Below are 15,935 nucleotides of genomic sequence, written 5' to 3'. Positions count from 1 at the left end.
CCTTTTCTCCGCACAATTTAAGGTGGTAAATAATAACCTGGTATTCTCCGTCCCAGATGTGTGTGTCCATGTGAACCTGAAAGGGACTTGGGTATCATGCTACTTTAAGGATATTTGCATAGAAATATAATGGTGTAACAGTGCACATAGTTAGACATAGGATATCACGTAAATTAATAATTTGTTGCTCAGTTACTTGTGGTATTCTAGCACCTTGGAAGAAATATTTTCTCAATAGTGATCTATGCTTTACATTTAGGCAGGAAGGTCCACTAATGACTGAAAAGTGCTGTTTGCTTTCCCCCCGCCATTTTTGTGTTCTCAGGTGTCAAGCTAGCTGTTTTGTGGTCTCACACCGACAGTGCTACAGCAACACATCCTGTCTGTTGAATCCCCTCAGGGCTTTCATTTAACCATGTCGCCTGGCATTCACCATAGCTGGCACAGGTTTGGGCATCTCGTGAGGGAGAGGTCTTCGCCTTGGCCTTTAGCTATGGGATTTTATTATAGGCTGTGGTCTTGGGCTCATGAGAAGTTGCTCACTTGCACTTAAAGGACCAAAAGCTAATTGCAGCCTGGATACACTTGCCCAATTCAAACTGAGTCCAATTTGAATTTATCTTGCCCCATGGTTCTCAAGTCTTCAAACCAATCTGTTAAAGAAAACCATTCTTAAAAAGGGCACTTTGTCCAAATAAGTCAATTTAACTCTATAAGGGATCATTCCTGCTAAACTAAAGCATATCCACCTTCATGTACCTGGTGTTTTATGGATCCAGAAGTTTGTCCTTGGCAAAACGAGGTTTAACACATATTAAAATGGATAGGGAAAGATTGGCATAGTGTCAGGTGGGACAATGAAATGTGGTTATCTAAACATTGGACTACACAATAGTGTGAGCTATTAGAAAGTATAAAATGCATGAGAATTCTCCATTGGTGTGTAAGCAATAAGACATTAAACATAAAAACAGTTACACACAATATTCCCCCCTTTGTGGAAATTACACTGTCAGACACATTTCAACATTCTTACATAATAACACATAATACAAAAAAAAAACTAATTAAATATCTGTTACATATCTTGACACAATTGTGATCTTTTACGTATGTATCTTTTGAATCCTGGAGCACAGTCTTAAGGTTCAAAAGTGGGAAAATGTCCTTGCAATTCAACTCCTCCCCCCTTTGTCAGGTCCACTCCCCCCTTTGTCAGGTCCACTCCCCCCCGGCAGTCTATATCCTTTGAAAGAGATAGCTGTGGGCACTTTGAAAACTCTGTTGTTGCTGGTCTTGTGATGGGTTGACTGAGTTGAGGGGTTGTTGCTGCTCATCATTGCACATCTGTAGAAGTGATATCCTGTAAGGGGCAGGGTTTTGGGGTGACTTAAAAACACAGTTAGACAAGAAAGGGGCAAAAGGCAAAAAGGATGTCCTCCAGTTTCCATGGGAAGCTGCAAATAATAACAATTTTAGTGGATTAAACATTTTATTCATTATCATTATTGGACTATTTTGATTGTTGTTAGCCACCTTGAGCCCAGCTTCGGCTGGGGAGGGCAGGATATAAATAAAATTTATTATTTATTATTATTTATTATCACATTTCCATATAATTACTGTTATTATCTGCTAAGTTTGTTTGCTTTCTTTCACTTAATTTTTGTTGTTGTTGTTCTTTTCATATTATAAAATAAAAAATTACTCCACATGTATAGAAAGAGAACTGTAAAAAATACAAAGGTTAAAAAATAAAAAGGAAAGCAAAAAATTAGATTACCAGTTAGATGAAAACAAACTTGACACAAAAACATCAGATTCAGAAAAGAACTATTATTAAATATATTATCAAAACCACGCCGATTACTACTAGACTGAAAAAAAAATACAAAGGTTAAAAAATACAAAAGAAAGCAAAAAATTAGAATACCAGTTAGATGAAAACAGACTTGACACAAAGACATCAGATTTAGAAAAGAATTATTATTAAATAATACAAAGATATTATCAAAAACCGCACAGATTACTACTGGACTGAAAAAATGGGAAAACAATGGGGAAAAACTTAAAATTCACCATATGCTATCTGATAAAAGAACTTCATGAAACTGACTTTCAACATGTGATGAACATGTCCCCAAAGTAAAACACACACACACAAAATGAGCTATGAGGAACCAAAAATAAATAAATGCTAAGACACACAATTAATAAGCAACCTGAAGTAACCTGAAGTAATCTGTTTTGGCATTCTAACATCCCAAATGAAAATAAAAGTGTTTCTTGATGTGACATCATCAGCTGTAATGTTAATACTGGGAAATGAGTTAATACCAAGAAAAATGAATGGCAATTTAAAGTTGTGCAGGTACCTTGCACTAGCCAAAATGACAGAATTAGTAAGAAATGCTCAGGCAAAAAGGTAAACAAATACCATTCCGCAAACAATGTTTGGTTGTGCTTCGATTAATTTAATGGAAGAACTGATAAAACGAACTTAATAAACGAAAACAGATTATTTGTAACCTAAAAAAAAATGTCAAAGCCACAAAGAGATAGAAGGAAATCAACTAATGTAGCAGGGATTCAGACTTGTTTTGCTGAACAGAAAGAAAGTGACTGTTTGGCTTTAAGTGAAGAAAGACAAAAGGAAAAACAAATGCATTTACTTTTTATAGAGTATTTAAATCACTGTTTGCATCCCTTCATTATCATTTGTGCTGTGGGAGAAAAGAAGGGACACTCTGTTAAAAGGGAAAATTATTTCATGTGAGAGGTCTGTCAGGAAATGCTGTTCCTAAAATGCATAGGCATATACACACCTGTTGAAAGGGAAAATTATTTCATGTGAGAGGTCTGTCAGGAAATGCTGTTCCTAAAATGCATAGGCATATACACATACACACACACACACAAAAAAAAAAAAACTTATGAAATTTAAATCCCATTGGGGGGGGGGAGAAACTACTCAAGAGAGGAACTCACAGTGGGAGTGCTTTGATATTTACCTGTGAAAAGAATTTGGCATGTCCAGTACTTAACTATTGTCTTCCTGGAGCAAAACACATTAAGGATGATTTCCCTCAATGGTTCCAAGTTTTACATTTGAAAGAAACCTCCTCTCCCCCCTTACAGTTCCCCCCTTCCTCTTTCTCTCTTCTTTAGCTGATCTAGCCTCTGTGCATGTGCAGAGTTCATGTCTCAGCAAACCTTTTATACTATTGAAAATGTTGCATCTTTTGGCTCAATTAGAATAAGGAAGGGAAAGGTAAGGAGTAGATTTTAAAAATAGAGTTAGATTTTAAAACAAAAAAGAGAAACTCAGCAATTCAAGTATTCACCAAAGCTAGCAATTTCAGCCCAAGCAAACTGAGACTGCTTCCTTTATGTACAGGAAAGGGCTAATATCCCTCTGGCCATTCGCGGAACAATCAACCGCTCTCTTATTTATGAGTAAAAATGGCCAGAGTTAGAATTCATAGGATTTTTTTTTTTTTTTTTAACATTCTCAGCCATTTCAGCCTTACCATTTGGTCAAAGCAAATTCTACTTGACTATATGAATTTTTTATGTGCTTAAACTTTAATAGACTTTTAAGTTTGATTTTTTTTTTTTTAATAATAGACAAAATGATAAACACTGTAATCACTCAAATGCTTGATATTACCAGTTGGGCTTCACCTCTCACCTTTTAAAACTAAAGAGCAAAGCTAGGCTGAATTTCAACTCCATTACCACACCAGAATTTAAGAATTACCCTCCAATGCTTGCAGACACATGGTCTTCCACACAGCCACAAATTGGGAGAGTTGAAAGGGACCCTGGGGTCATCTAGTCCAACCCTCCAAAATATAGGGTTCACAGCAAGATTTCGCAGCAAGATTTGTACTACCAAAGAGGCATACACATTTAAGTACAGATTTACAGCTGGGAAAGGAAACATCTATACTCCTGAGAGGATCTCTTATAAAGCACAGTTAAAGCAGCCCTAGATTTGATTTTTTTAAAGGGAATACACAAGTGTTGCCCCCTCCCCTCTTTGCAGTTTCCTTTAAAGGAAGCTTACTCGGGAGTAAATTTACCTAGCACAGAAGTAAGAAGGGAGAAAACAACTGAAAGAGGCAGAGTGAAACAAGGGGGAGGGGGGGGGCATTTTCTAACAAAAGAGGCCATGAAGTCTTATAGAGACTGATATCAGGAGCCTTACAATAACTCTTCTGTCCAACCAAATCAAAGTTAAAACTGGACTCAAATATTTTTTCTTAGAATGAACACCATACTTTTATAGGCATACGCTTAATGAAATACATACACTGCATTTTAGCTTGAGAGAGCAGTTGTGCTCAACTAGGCTTTTGCAGCAGAAACATTAGGTTAACTTCTCCTTCCAAAATAGACTGGAGCAAACTCAAAAGTTACAATAAAACATCATTTACCATTAGACTTAAAATCACCCTCCTCACTTAAAACTAGAAGAAAGAGGTGGGGTAATCCCCCTTTCAGAACACAAGTAGCACGTGTACAGGATTTCACGACTTGGGAGGGAAACTCTCTTTTAGAGCGTCTCTCAAATAACAAACATTTGCACACTCCATTCTCCATTTTGTTTTGTTTAAGATCGATAAGGCGCAACATGGCTTCCTTAGATTTAAAATTTTGAAGCAAGCTTGCAATTTAAAACTACGTGCATTTAAGAACAGTCTGTGGATGCCAAGGCCAATGTAAATACAAACCCTTGAAATATTTCTAAATCTTTGAATACATCTCTTATTCATTTTTTTTTTTTTTTTTTTGCCTCTGAGCACCATTAAGTTTACAGTTTCATGTTCTAGCTCTAGGCTACAGTTTAACAACACAAACTTGACCATTTTTCCCCTTTATTTTATTTCTATTTTTTTTTCTCTAATTGGAGATGACAAGCTGGAGGGGCATATTAGAATCCTCTCTGGGGCAAAAAGGCTTCATGGAAGCTTTGTTGCCAGGAGGAGTCCAGCTAGGGTGTTTCGTGAGCTCCCATTCTCTCATATGTTATTATTGGGCCTTTTTTTTTTTTCCGTTAACGAAGTACGCTAAAGACAGAAAGAGTGGAAACACACACACAAGGGAGGAAAGGCAATGGGAAAGAAAGGGGGGGCAGATAGAAGATCCTTTCAGTACTCAAAGTACCATTGACTAACACAATTCCTACTTATCTTCAAGCTACAAACTCATTTCAAGAAATCTTATACATGAACTCAAACTTCATCCACGGGACACCTGGCCCGAAAACTTCTACCACGGGACACCTGGCCCGAAAACTTCTACCTCGGGACACCTGGCCCGAAAACTTCTACCTCGGGACACCTGGCCCGAAAACTTCTACCTCGGGACACCTGGCCCGAAAACTTCTACCTCGGGACACCTGGCCCGAAAACTTCTACCTCGGGACACCTGGCCCGAAAACTTCTACCTCGGGACACCTGGCCCGAAAACTTCTACCTCGGGACACCTGGCCCGAAAACTTCTACCTCGGGACACCTGGCCCGAAAACTTCTACCTCCCCTTCTACCCTCCACAACAGCCTCCTGCCTAGCCTTTTGGACTAAGTTCGGGCTCCCTACTGGACGCCTGTGCAGTGCAGTGCCAGATCAGGGTCCGAGAAAACAAATTGTAGGGACGTCTCCGAGGGAAGACGTCAGAGAAACAGTAAAAGAGCCACGCTTTCCCGGACTCAATTCCAAGACGGAAAACGGGGGAGAAAAGGAGAGAGAGAGATTAAGACGTTCCTGGACGACCCCGAGGGGGAACGCCGGAAAACAGCAAAAGGTACCACAATTTCCCCGGCCAAGCACCGCGTAAGAATTTGTGGGGAGAGAAAGGGAAAGGTTTTGACGTTCCTAGACGACCCCGAGAGATAACGTCAGACAGAAAAGTTCCGCGATTTCCCTGGCCACCCTCCGAGGGGGAGAATCGGGGGAGAAAAGGAGAGAGAGAGAGAACGTACCCGGCCGACTCCGAAGGATACCGTCAGAAATGAAAGAAGGAAAGTCTGGCTGTCGTGGGGACGTTACTTTTCCACCCCCCTCCCAATGTATTTACTTCAAACCATACTCACGTTCGAAGATGTCCCCCGCGAATCTCAGGATCCTTTTCTTTTTAGCCGGCTTGACCTCGCCTTTGCTCCCCTGGTTGAGCTTTTGGTGACGATTGATTACCGCCCGCAAAGAGGAGGCAGGGAGAGGAAGAAGGATCCCTGGGCTAAGGTTGCCCAGTGGCGCCCGATCCCTTCTATCTCCCCTCTCACCTTTACAGGAGAACCAAGTGTCCCTGAGTCGCGGTCGCCAACTGTTAACGGAAAAATCTGAGGGCTCTCTTGGACAAAACAAAGACACCAACCAGGATAACTTGGAGCAAAACAGCAGCCTGTAGGCTTGGTCTTTATTGAACTGATGCATCAGGGTGTTCCCCTCACTTGCAGGAGAGAGGAAAAGACCCAGAACAATGGGCTGCAAGACCTTATAAAAACTTTTGAAATTCCCCTCCTCTAGGTCAAGCCCACCCCCAGAAACATCATGCATACATTACAGAAAGGAGGGGTTGACATCATGCATACATTACAGAAGGGGTTGACATCATGCATACGTTACAGAAAGGAGGGGTTGAGGGAGGAGTTGTGGTGGTAACCTGAGTGTCCTGTCACCTGGCTGGTTCCTCCTTTCCCCCTCCCCATGAGTACTTTCCAGGTGACAATGGGGAGTTTGCAGTTTCCTGCCCCCAGAGGGAAGATCTGATCATTGTCCTTTGTTTCAGCCTGTGGTGAATCCACTGTTCTTTGTGATTTTGATTGTCTTCTGTCTGGGATTATCAGGGTTGACATAGCAACTGGGCAGGGCTCCTGTGGATGTGCTGGGATGCTGAAGAGATTATGGCTGACCAGAAACCAAGCACCCCCCTTTGATCCTTTGATAGTCTTTGTCACATGGAGTAAAAAATGGAACAGTGCAAATCCGATGTATGGTTGATTTTCTATGAATTTATAACAGAAATGTGGCGTATGTAGTGTGTGAGTGTGAGTGTGTGTGAAGTTTGTGCAAACAGAATGATTGGGGTGGGGGGGTTCCTGCTACAGAGAAAAGGCAGGTAAAGATGTATATGACACAGGTATAGAAGATTATGCATGAGGACAGATACAGCCACCTGTGACTTCGGTGTGAAACACATTCCCAGAAAACTTACTATATTAATTTCATTAAAAAATATGCAACAAAAACCTCAAAGCAGTTCACAAGAAAAGATTAAACAATTTAAATTGTTACATTATTTAAATTATTAAATTTAAATTTAAAACAATTTAAATTATCCCTAAGAAACAAGAACTTATTAGGCTAAAATAACATTAGCCTAAAGACAGATCAACTTTCCAAACATCTGTGACCTCTGGCTTACTCCCCTCAATGCTTTGGTGGAGATGCTGAATTTGCCTACCTCTCCTCCTCCTCCAATCCTCTAACTCTTTCTTTTAAAACAGGTTATTTATTGTTTTATTCTTTTCATGAAGAATAAGAGGAGTTTGGATTTGATATCCCGCTTTATCACTACCCTAGGGAGTCTCAAAGCGGCTAACATTCTCCTTTCCCTTCCTCCCCCATAACAAATACTGTGAAGTGAGTGGGGCTGAGAGACTTCAGAGAAGTGTGACTGGCCCAAGGTCACCCAGCAGCTGCATGTGGAGGAGCGGGGAATTGAACCCGGTTCCCCAGATTAGGAGACTACTGCTCTTAACCACTACACCACACTGGCTCTCCAGTGTGGTGAGCAGCTTTGAGGCTTTGTTCCAATCGAGCTGCATATAAATCCTGAGAAATAAATCATATAAATGTGTTTTCGATTGCAGGCGCCTAGAGGGCAGGGACTTAGTAGTTCTACACCTCTCTCTGCATACCCCTCACCCCAGCGCTGAAATATACTGGTAAATACTTCTCTAACATGCTTAGCAGAGAAGTTGGTTGGCCCTCAACACGCTCCTAATGTCCGCCACTAACTTTTGCTTTCAATCAGAATTACGGAAATAAGGAATTCGGAAGCCTTTTGTTGAACAGTCACGACAAGGTTAAAAGAAAAATGCAGAAAGGTAGAGACACTCAAGGAAATTGCAACCAAAAGGAGGAAATAAGGAGCCACTGAAGGCTCCAAAACCACAGACCCAAACAACCAGTACACAACTAAACCAGAAGCTCTCTTGGACAACCTCCACAGCAAGGGATGTGAGCAAAGAAAGGAGCTTTCAAGCCCTTTTTGCAAAAGCTGTTACGCAGCTGTAAATGACACAGTAGCTCTTACCATAACAATAATGGAATCAGAATTGCAGAGCTGGTGGGGACCCCAAAGGTCCTGTAGACCAACCCCCTGAAATGCAGGTGTCTCAGCTAAAGCATCCAGGACAGATGGCCACCCAACCTCTGCTCAAAAAGCTCCAAGGAAAGGGTCTTGCCAAACGCAAGGTGGTTCTTTTAAAATGAGATACGGAAGCAATACAAAGCACAAGAGAGGTGATTAAAGATTTTACTGTACAGTCACACCTCATGTTACGTCCGCTTCATGTTATGTTCTTTCAGGTTACATCCCGCGGCAACCGAAAGGGTTACTTCCGAGTTTTGTCACTTGCGCAGAAGTGCAAAATGATGTCACGCGCATGCGCAGATGCGGCGAATCGCAACCCGCGTGTGTGCAGATGCGCCACCGCCCATTCACAACCAGAGGTACCACTGTACTTAATTCATTCCGGAGGTCCGTTCTTAACCTGATCTGTTCTTAACCTGAAGCACCACTTTAGCTAATGGGGGCCTCCCGCTGCTGCCGCCGGAGCACGATTTCTGTTCTCATCCTGAAGCAAAGTTCTTAACCCGAGGTACTATTTCTGGGTTAGCGGAGTCTGTAACCTGAAGCGTAAGTAACCTGAAGTGTATGTAACCCGAGGTACCACTGTATTCTAAACAGCAAGCAAAATATACATAGCAAGCAAGAACCTCAATTTGCCACTTGGAAGCCCTCAAGAAGAAGCAAAGTTTGCCACAGTTTGCACGGCCCTGTGGCCATCAGTCCTTGCAGGAGCTTCTCCTAATTCTGCCCCAAACCATCCAATTTACAGATAGCTAGCCTGTGTGGCCAGCCCCACTGGCTACGTGCAGATTATCATTCATTACTGGCTACGTGCAGATTATTCCTTAGCCGCCCCCTCCCAATGCCTCACTTTCTCAAAACAATGTTTAGCGTCAAAGAAGGTACCCAGCAATATCACTTCCTCCCAACTACCGTATTTTTTGCACCATAACACTCACTTTTTTCCTCCTAGAAAGTAAGGGGAAATGTCTGTGCGTGTTATGGAGGGAATGCCTGCAGGTGGCGGGGGGGATCTGCTGCAGTCGTGAGCAGAGGATCCATGGTTCCCCTTCCTTCCCTCCTCCGTGGTTACAAAGCATGGATCCACATGGATCCTCAGGATTTTTGCATTGGGCTACTCCAAACTCACTGTCAGATCACATGTCTGTGGCCACAGCATGAACCACAAAAATCATATATTCACTATTTTGTTTAGAATATTTTTTTTCTTGTTTTCCTCCTCTAAAAACTACGTGCGTGTTATGGTCTGGTGCGTGTTATGGAGCGAAAAATACGGTAATTAGGACATTAAAAGCCGTTCTTCATGCCATCAAAGAACTTAGCAAGAGACAGGGAGCGCGAAGGAACAGAGGCAGGGAGTGTAACCATGTCAGATCACTAACAATTTATCTTCCAGATAGATTGCCCACACAGAAGGAGAGTTAATATTTGGCTATACAGTGGTACCTCTGGTTGCGAAAGGGATCCGTTCCGGAGCCTCGTCAGCAACCTGAGAGGAATGCAACCTGCATCTGTGTACGTGCGGGTCGCAATCCGCCTCTTCTGCGCATGATGTTATTTTGTGCGTCTGCGAATGCACGAGCAGCGAAACCCAGAAGTAACCCTTTCTTGGTCGCTGCGGGACGCAACCTGAAAAGTCGTGACCTGAACCGAACGTAACAAGAGGTATGACTGCACTTTGCCTCTGGCACCCACTTGTGAATATTCCCCACCCACCCCTCAGTATTCGCAAACCCAGGGACTTTTGACAGGTGGAAATTCAACAGGTCCTGCTCGGTGACAGGGAACTCTGGCGGGGGAGGGGGGGCAACTGTGCCAAAGTACAGCCAAAAACCAGAATCAAAGAGCAGATGTTGGCAAAGAAGAGTGTTTCAGATGGCTCCAGGAAATTCCAGGCGTATGGCAGCCCTATAACAGCTCACTTTGCCAGAAATACGTCTGGATTAGTATTGGCAATGTGGTCTGTCCCATGTGGGAAACCATGTGCCAGAAGGTCAGCCCTGGTAGGAAGTCGCTTTACTCCTGAAACCTGTCCAGCAGAGAAACTATAGCAGATCTGGGAAGATTCATAGAATTCATAGTTGGAAGGGAATCCGAGGGTCATCTAGTCCAACCCCTGCAACGCAGGTTGGGACTGGTTTAGAAATTGCCCTGTGTGTTGGAAGACACAAGATCTACCCACTCTGGAAGAATGGCAGATGAAGGTGACTATATGGGACTGGCTGAAATGACCGGCAGAATCCGTGCCCAGGGGAAAGAGACAACGGATGAAGACTGGAAGAAATTTAAAATTTATCTTAAGAAACATTGTAAAATTAATGAATGCTAAAATGTTGAGGTTTTAGAAAAAGGGGATTACAGCTGTAAAAGATTAAGTAAAAGAAAAGAATAAGGGAAAATCTGATAAAACCAAGGGGCAGGATTTGCTGAAACAAATTTGGAAATCGGGATGCAGAAAGGGGAGGTATGGGGAAGTCGGTGAAGTAAGGTTTAAGAAAAAAGGATTTGAAATTATACATGTTTGTTTGTGTGTTTGTTTGTATTGTGTAATGTTTGTGTGTATAAAAATAGTGAAAAACTAATAAAATTTTTATATATATAAAAAAATAGAAATTGCCCTGTGTGATAGCATTAGCCTGTCAGAACCGTACACCAGTTCTGAGCAGGGTCTGGGATCTTTCCCCGAAGGCCGAAGAAGCAACAGGGAGAATTTCCTACTTTGAGGAGGGTTTTATGCATGGCTAAATTAGTATCTTCATCAAGCTATCTACTATGGCCCCCAGGTCTGCTTCACCGAATTGCAGAGTTAGAAAGGACTCAACGTGTCAGTAGTCCTACCCTCTGCAAAGTCACTGACAGTTCAGGCCTTATGAGCATATATGTGAAATTAAGTTTTTTGGGCCCTGGCACCCATCAGTTTACACCTGTTTACATTGAATTGCATTTGTCCTTTTACCACCCATTCACTCCAGTTTGGAGATGTCCTTTTGGAGTTCTTCACAATCTCTTTTTGCTATAATAATAATAATAATAAATTTTTATTTATAACCCGCCCTTCCCGGTTCAAAAACCGGACTCAGGGTGGCTAACAACAAATTTAAAACACTTAATTATAAAAGCAGCATAAAATACAGTATAAAAACATGAATAACAATAAAATTCAAAAATCAATTTAGGGGAAATAAGCATTAGATAATCCCCAGGGCTAGCTGGCTGAATTGGTCCTACTTGGGCAGTGAGGAGGCCAGGGGAGAATTAGCTGTGGGGTCTCAGAGTGGGTGATCTTCATAAAAGGGGAGGGGGAGGGAAGGGAAGGGAAATAAAGGATCAGGCAGAATTCAAATTAAAGGCCAGGCGGAATAGCTCTGTCTTTCAGGCCTGGCAAAAGGAGGTTAAATCCTGCAGGGCCCTGGTGTCATGGGACAGAGCATTCCACCAGGTCGGAGCCATCACTGAAAAGGCCCTGGCCCTGGTGGAGGATAGTCTGACTTCCTTAGGGCCCGGGACCTCTAAACTATGGTTATTCATGGACCTGAAGGTCCTCTGTGGGGCATACCAGGAGAGGCGGTCCCGTAGATACGAGGGTCCTAGGCCACAAAGGGCTTTAAACGTCAAGACCAGCACCTTGAACCTGACCCTGTACTCCACCGGGAGCCAGTGCAATTGGTAAAGCACTGGGTGAATATGCTTCCATGGCAGGGACCCCGTGAGGAGCCTCGCTGTATAGGGAAGCTTAATGTTTGATGTATTACAGTATTTTAATATTTTTTTGGAAGCCGCCCAGAGTGGCTGGGGAAGCCCAGCCAGATGGGCGGGGTATAAATAAATTATCATTATTATCATTATTATTCTGCACCTGCTGGAGTTTGTGGGCCAGTTTCAAGGGCAGCCCCGCGGAGAGCGAATTACAGTAGTCAAGCCTGGAGGTGACTGTCGCATGGATCACTGTGGTCAGATCCAGGCGGGAAAGATAAGCACGCAGTAAGGCATGTTGTAAGGACGCAGAACAGTTTAGCATCATCAGCAAACTTGGCCACTTCACTGCTCACACAGAACTCTGTATCGTTTAAGAGCAAGTTTAAAAGCGTAGCGTCCCGTCCCCCCCAAACCGTGGGAAAACACTGGCTTTCTCCGCCTGAAAGCGAGATGGGCGCCGCACCCCATAGTCGCCTTTGACTGGACTTAACCATCCAGGGGTCCTTTACCTTTTCCACCTTTTAACACATCTCTCCATTTGGAGAGCTGTTCACTTGTTCCTACCATTTCCTTCCTGCAACTTCACCAATTTCTGGTCCCAAAGAGGACCTCTCCTCTGGCCTTCGCAGCATTTGCCCCGCGTCGTCCCGCTGCTCTTAAATTTCGCAAACCCGGCCCCGCAAAACCACCGCTTTTCCAACCCACAACCTCCTTTCCCCCCATCTCCAAATAAGAGAACGTGCTTGCCGGAACGCTTCGGGCGTCGCCTGGGCATGTTTCGGACACTGCCCACCTACGACCTCCTTTTGAAAGCCAAAACGCGAACCCCGCAAGGTTAGACCAGCCCCTGCCATGTCCCCTTGGATGCGCAGAACAGACCCAGACAGCCATCCCGAGCGGCGGCCGCTCCAGTCTCAGGGAGTTCCAGGGTCGCCCTCGGAAAGTGGCGGCAGGGGTTGGACTATGGGGGTCCCTTCCAACGCTACCATTCTCTCGTTCTACAAGTCCCGAGGCCGCTCTCCCCGGGACGGAACCCCCCTTCCCCTTGGCCACCCTGCGCGTCCACGGCCCGGAGCGCAACACTCGAACCCAGAGCTCTGCAACGCCCAGCTCGCCCCGGCCAAGACGACGCCTCCCCGCCAAGCCCTTCTCACCGCTCACAGGCTGCCTGCCCGAGCTGGCAGGAGGCGCTCCAGCAGGGAAAAGAGCGTCCAAGCCCCTCAGGCGACCAGGGAGAGATGCGCCCGGGAGCCGCAGGAGGAGAGCTTTTCCCCGAGGAAGACGAGCAAAGCGCCAAGCCGCCCCTCCATTCACTCCCCGAGACGCCACTCCGGGCCAGCCCCAGCTGGATTGGACGGCCTGAGGGCCAGGGAGGCGAGGACTTCGGAGGTCAGTCCCCTTTCCATGCAGCTCCGCAAACTTCGCGGAGTTTTCCTGCAAAGCGCGCAAAACGAAAAGCAACGCGTGGGAAGCAGGTGCGCGCGCTTACTTTCCGTTTGGAGATGCTCCTGGAGAGCTCTGGGCACTTTGGGAATTTCCAGCAACTGGTGCCCGTTTTCAGCAAAGCCTTCCCCAGCCACTGTTTGTTCCCGCCTTTAAAGAAGGAAAAAAAGCAAGTCAGAAATCCGGTTGGTTTTTGCCTCAGCAAAGGGAAAGGAAACCGAAAGCGGAGAGCGGCTCCTGCTGCGTTTCCATAGTTTTGCCCAATCCGGGCTCTGCCAGATCTGAGTCATCCTTATGAAAGCAGAGACGCGACTGGATGCAGCTCTCCCCGGCAGAGAGAAAGAAGGATCCCTCTTAGGATCTTCCCGTGGATTTTACGCAGTGCGCTGTCTCTCCGGAATGATTCTTTGCAGGGGGTTTCTAAGGGGACAGGGCTGAAACCGAGTAGTAGAATAAACGTGCGCGCAAAAAGCTTGTTAAAGTTTTAAGTGTAATGCACTGTACATAAAAGGCTGTGTTTAACAGCGTTGTATTTAGAAGTGCTTCATAGGAAGTTCTTTCTTTAAACACAAATCTAGTGTTTTTCCATTGTGCATGAGCAAAACTAATCCCATGAGCCATCACGGGATGTAACCTGAGAACTGGTGTAAGTGAATTTACCCCTAGAGGACGCCTGCACACCACAGAAGCAGTGTATTACAATGTTGGAGAGATACGCCCTTTTCATAAAGATGCTTAATATCTTACTCTGGGAGTAGAGAGGAACTTTATGGAACTGAAACTCGCGTGTTTTTGCAGTGTATTACTTTGTTATTTTGTAACTCGGTATTTAAGACTGTTCTATAGTAAAGCTTGAAATTCATTCTGGCGGTGGAGAGAATTCATTTCTACACAAGGTTCAGGCCAGAGATACTAGCTGTACAGCTTGTCACCCAAGTGCCACAGGAGAACACTGGGTTAAAATTAAGAGACACAGAACCATAGAATTGTGGAGTTGGAAGGAATATCCTACAGTGCAGGAATCTCAACTAAGGCATCCATGACAGATGACCATCCAGCCTCTGCTTAAAAACCTCCAAGGAAGGAGAGTCCACCTTCTCCCAAGGAGTCCATTCCACTGTCAAAAGAAGTCTAATCACCAGAAAGTTGTTGGAATCCCCTTGATCATCTTGGTCTCCCTCCTCTCCACACCTTCCAGCTTCTCAACATCCTTCTTAAATTGTAGTGCCCACAATTGGACACAGTACAGTGGTGCCTCGCAAGATGAAATTAATTCGTTCCGCGAGTCTTTTCGTCTTGCGATGTTTTTCGTCTTGCGAAGCACAGTCCGTCGCAACTGCGCCTCTTCAAGCGGCTTTAAGAAAAAAGCGAACAAACTCACAAGACGTTTTTATCTTGCGAAGCAAGCCCATAGGGAAATTCGTCTAGCGAAGCAACGCAAAAACCGAAAAACCCTTTCGTCTAGCGAGTTTTTCGTCTTGCGAGGCATTCGTCTTGCGGGGCACCACTGTATTCCAGGTGTGGTCTGGCCAAGGCAGAATAGAGTGGTACTATCACCTCCTGGCAAATAGAAGGGGAAGAAATGGAGGCAGTGAGAGATTTTACTTTCTTGGGCTCCATGATCACTGCAGATGGTGACAGCAGTCACAAAATTAAAAGACGCCTGCTTCTTGGGAGAAAAGCAATGACAAACCTAGACAGCATCTTAAAAAGCAGAGACATCACCTTGCCGACAAAGGTCCGTATAGTTAAAGCTATGGTTTTCCCAGTAGTGATGTATGGAAGTGAGAGCTGGACCATCAAGAAGGCTGATCGCCGAAGAATTGATGCTTTTGAATTCTGGTGCTGGAGGAGACTCTTGAGAGTCCCATGGACTGCAAGATGATCAAACCTCTCCATTCTGAAGGAAATAAGCCCTGAGTGCTCACTGGAAGGACAGATCCTGAAGCTGACCTGGAAAAGACCCTGATGTTGGGAAAGATGGAGGGCACACGGAGAAGGGGATGACGGAGGATGAGATGGTGGGACAGTGTTCTCGAAGTTACCAGCATGAGTTTGACCAAACTGCGGGAGGCAGTGGAAGACAGAAGTGCCTGGCGTGCTCTGGTCCATGGGGTCATGAAGAGTCGGACATGACTAAATAACTAAACAACAACAACAGGACCTTTCCTGGGGTTACAGGAATTCTAAGGTGATATGTGTGTGTGTGTGTGTGTGTGTGTGTATGTATGTATATATATATATATATATATATGCAGGTTTTGGTGTCTTCGGGTGTCTTCCCGTGTAAGAGTTGGGGTGTCTAGGCGACGTTTCGACGAGGTCTCACTCGTCATCTTCAGGCTGGTGCTTTCGGCTTCTTGTTACTGGAACAGAGCAGGATCTCAGTGTTTGAGTTCCTATAAATACTGTTG

At 44.4% G+C, this 15,935-nt stretch overlaps 1 protein-coding gene across 1 annotated transcript in view; it reads right to left on the bottom strand.

Annotated features, from left to right (window-relative positions):
* Positions 1 to 15,935, bottom strand: part of LOC308594240 (PC-esterase domain-containing protein 1B-like) — a 62,391-nt gene that overhangs the window by 35,517 nt on the left and 10,939 nt on the right. Inside the window, exon 2 of the mRNA XM_081207155.1 lies at positions 13,568 to 13,671. The gene's annotated coding sequence lies outside the window, so the exon portion shown is untranslated. The remainder of the gene's footprint in view (positions 1 to 13,567; positions 13,672 to 15,935) is intronic.

The sequence above is a fragment of the Podarcis bocagei genome, assembly GCF_964188305.1.
Source record: "Podarcis bocagei genome assembly, chromosome: 9".
Lineage (NCBI taxonomy): Eukaryota > Metazoa > Chordata > Lepidosauria > Squamata > Lacertidae > Podarcis > Podarcis bocagei.
Note: the sequence above shows the minus strand (reverse complement) of the source record. Positions and strands in the feature narration are given on the sequence as shown.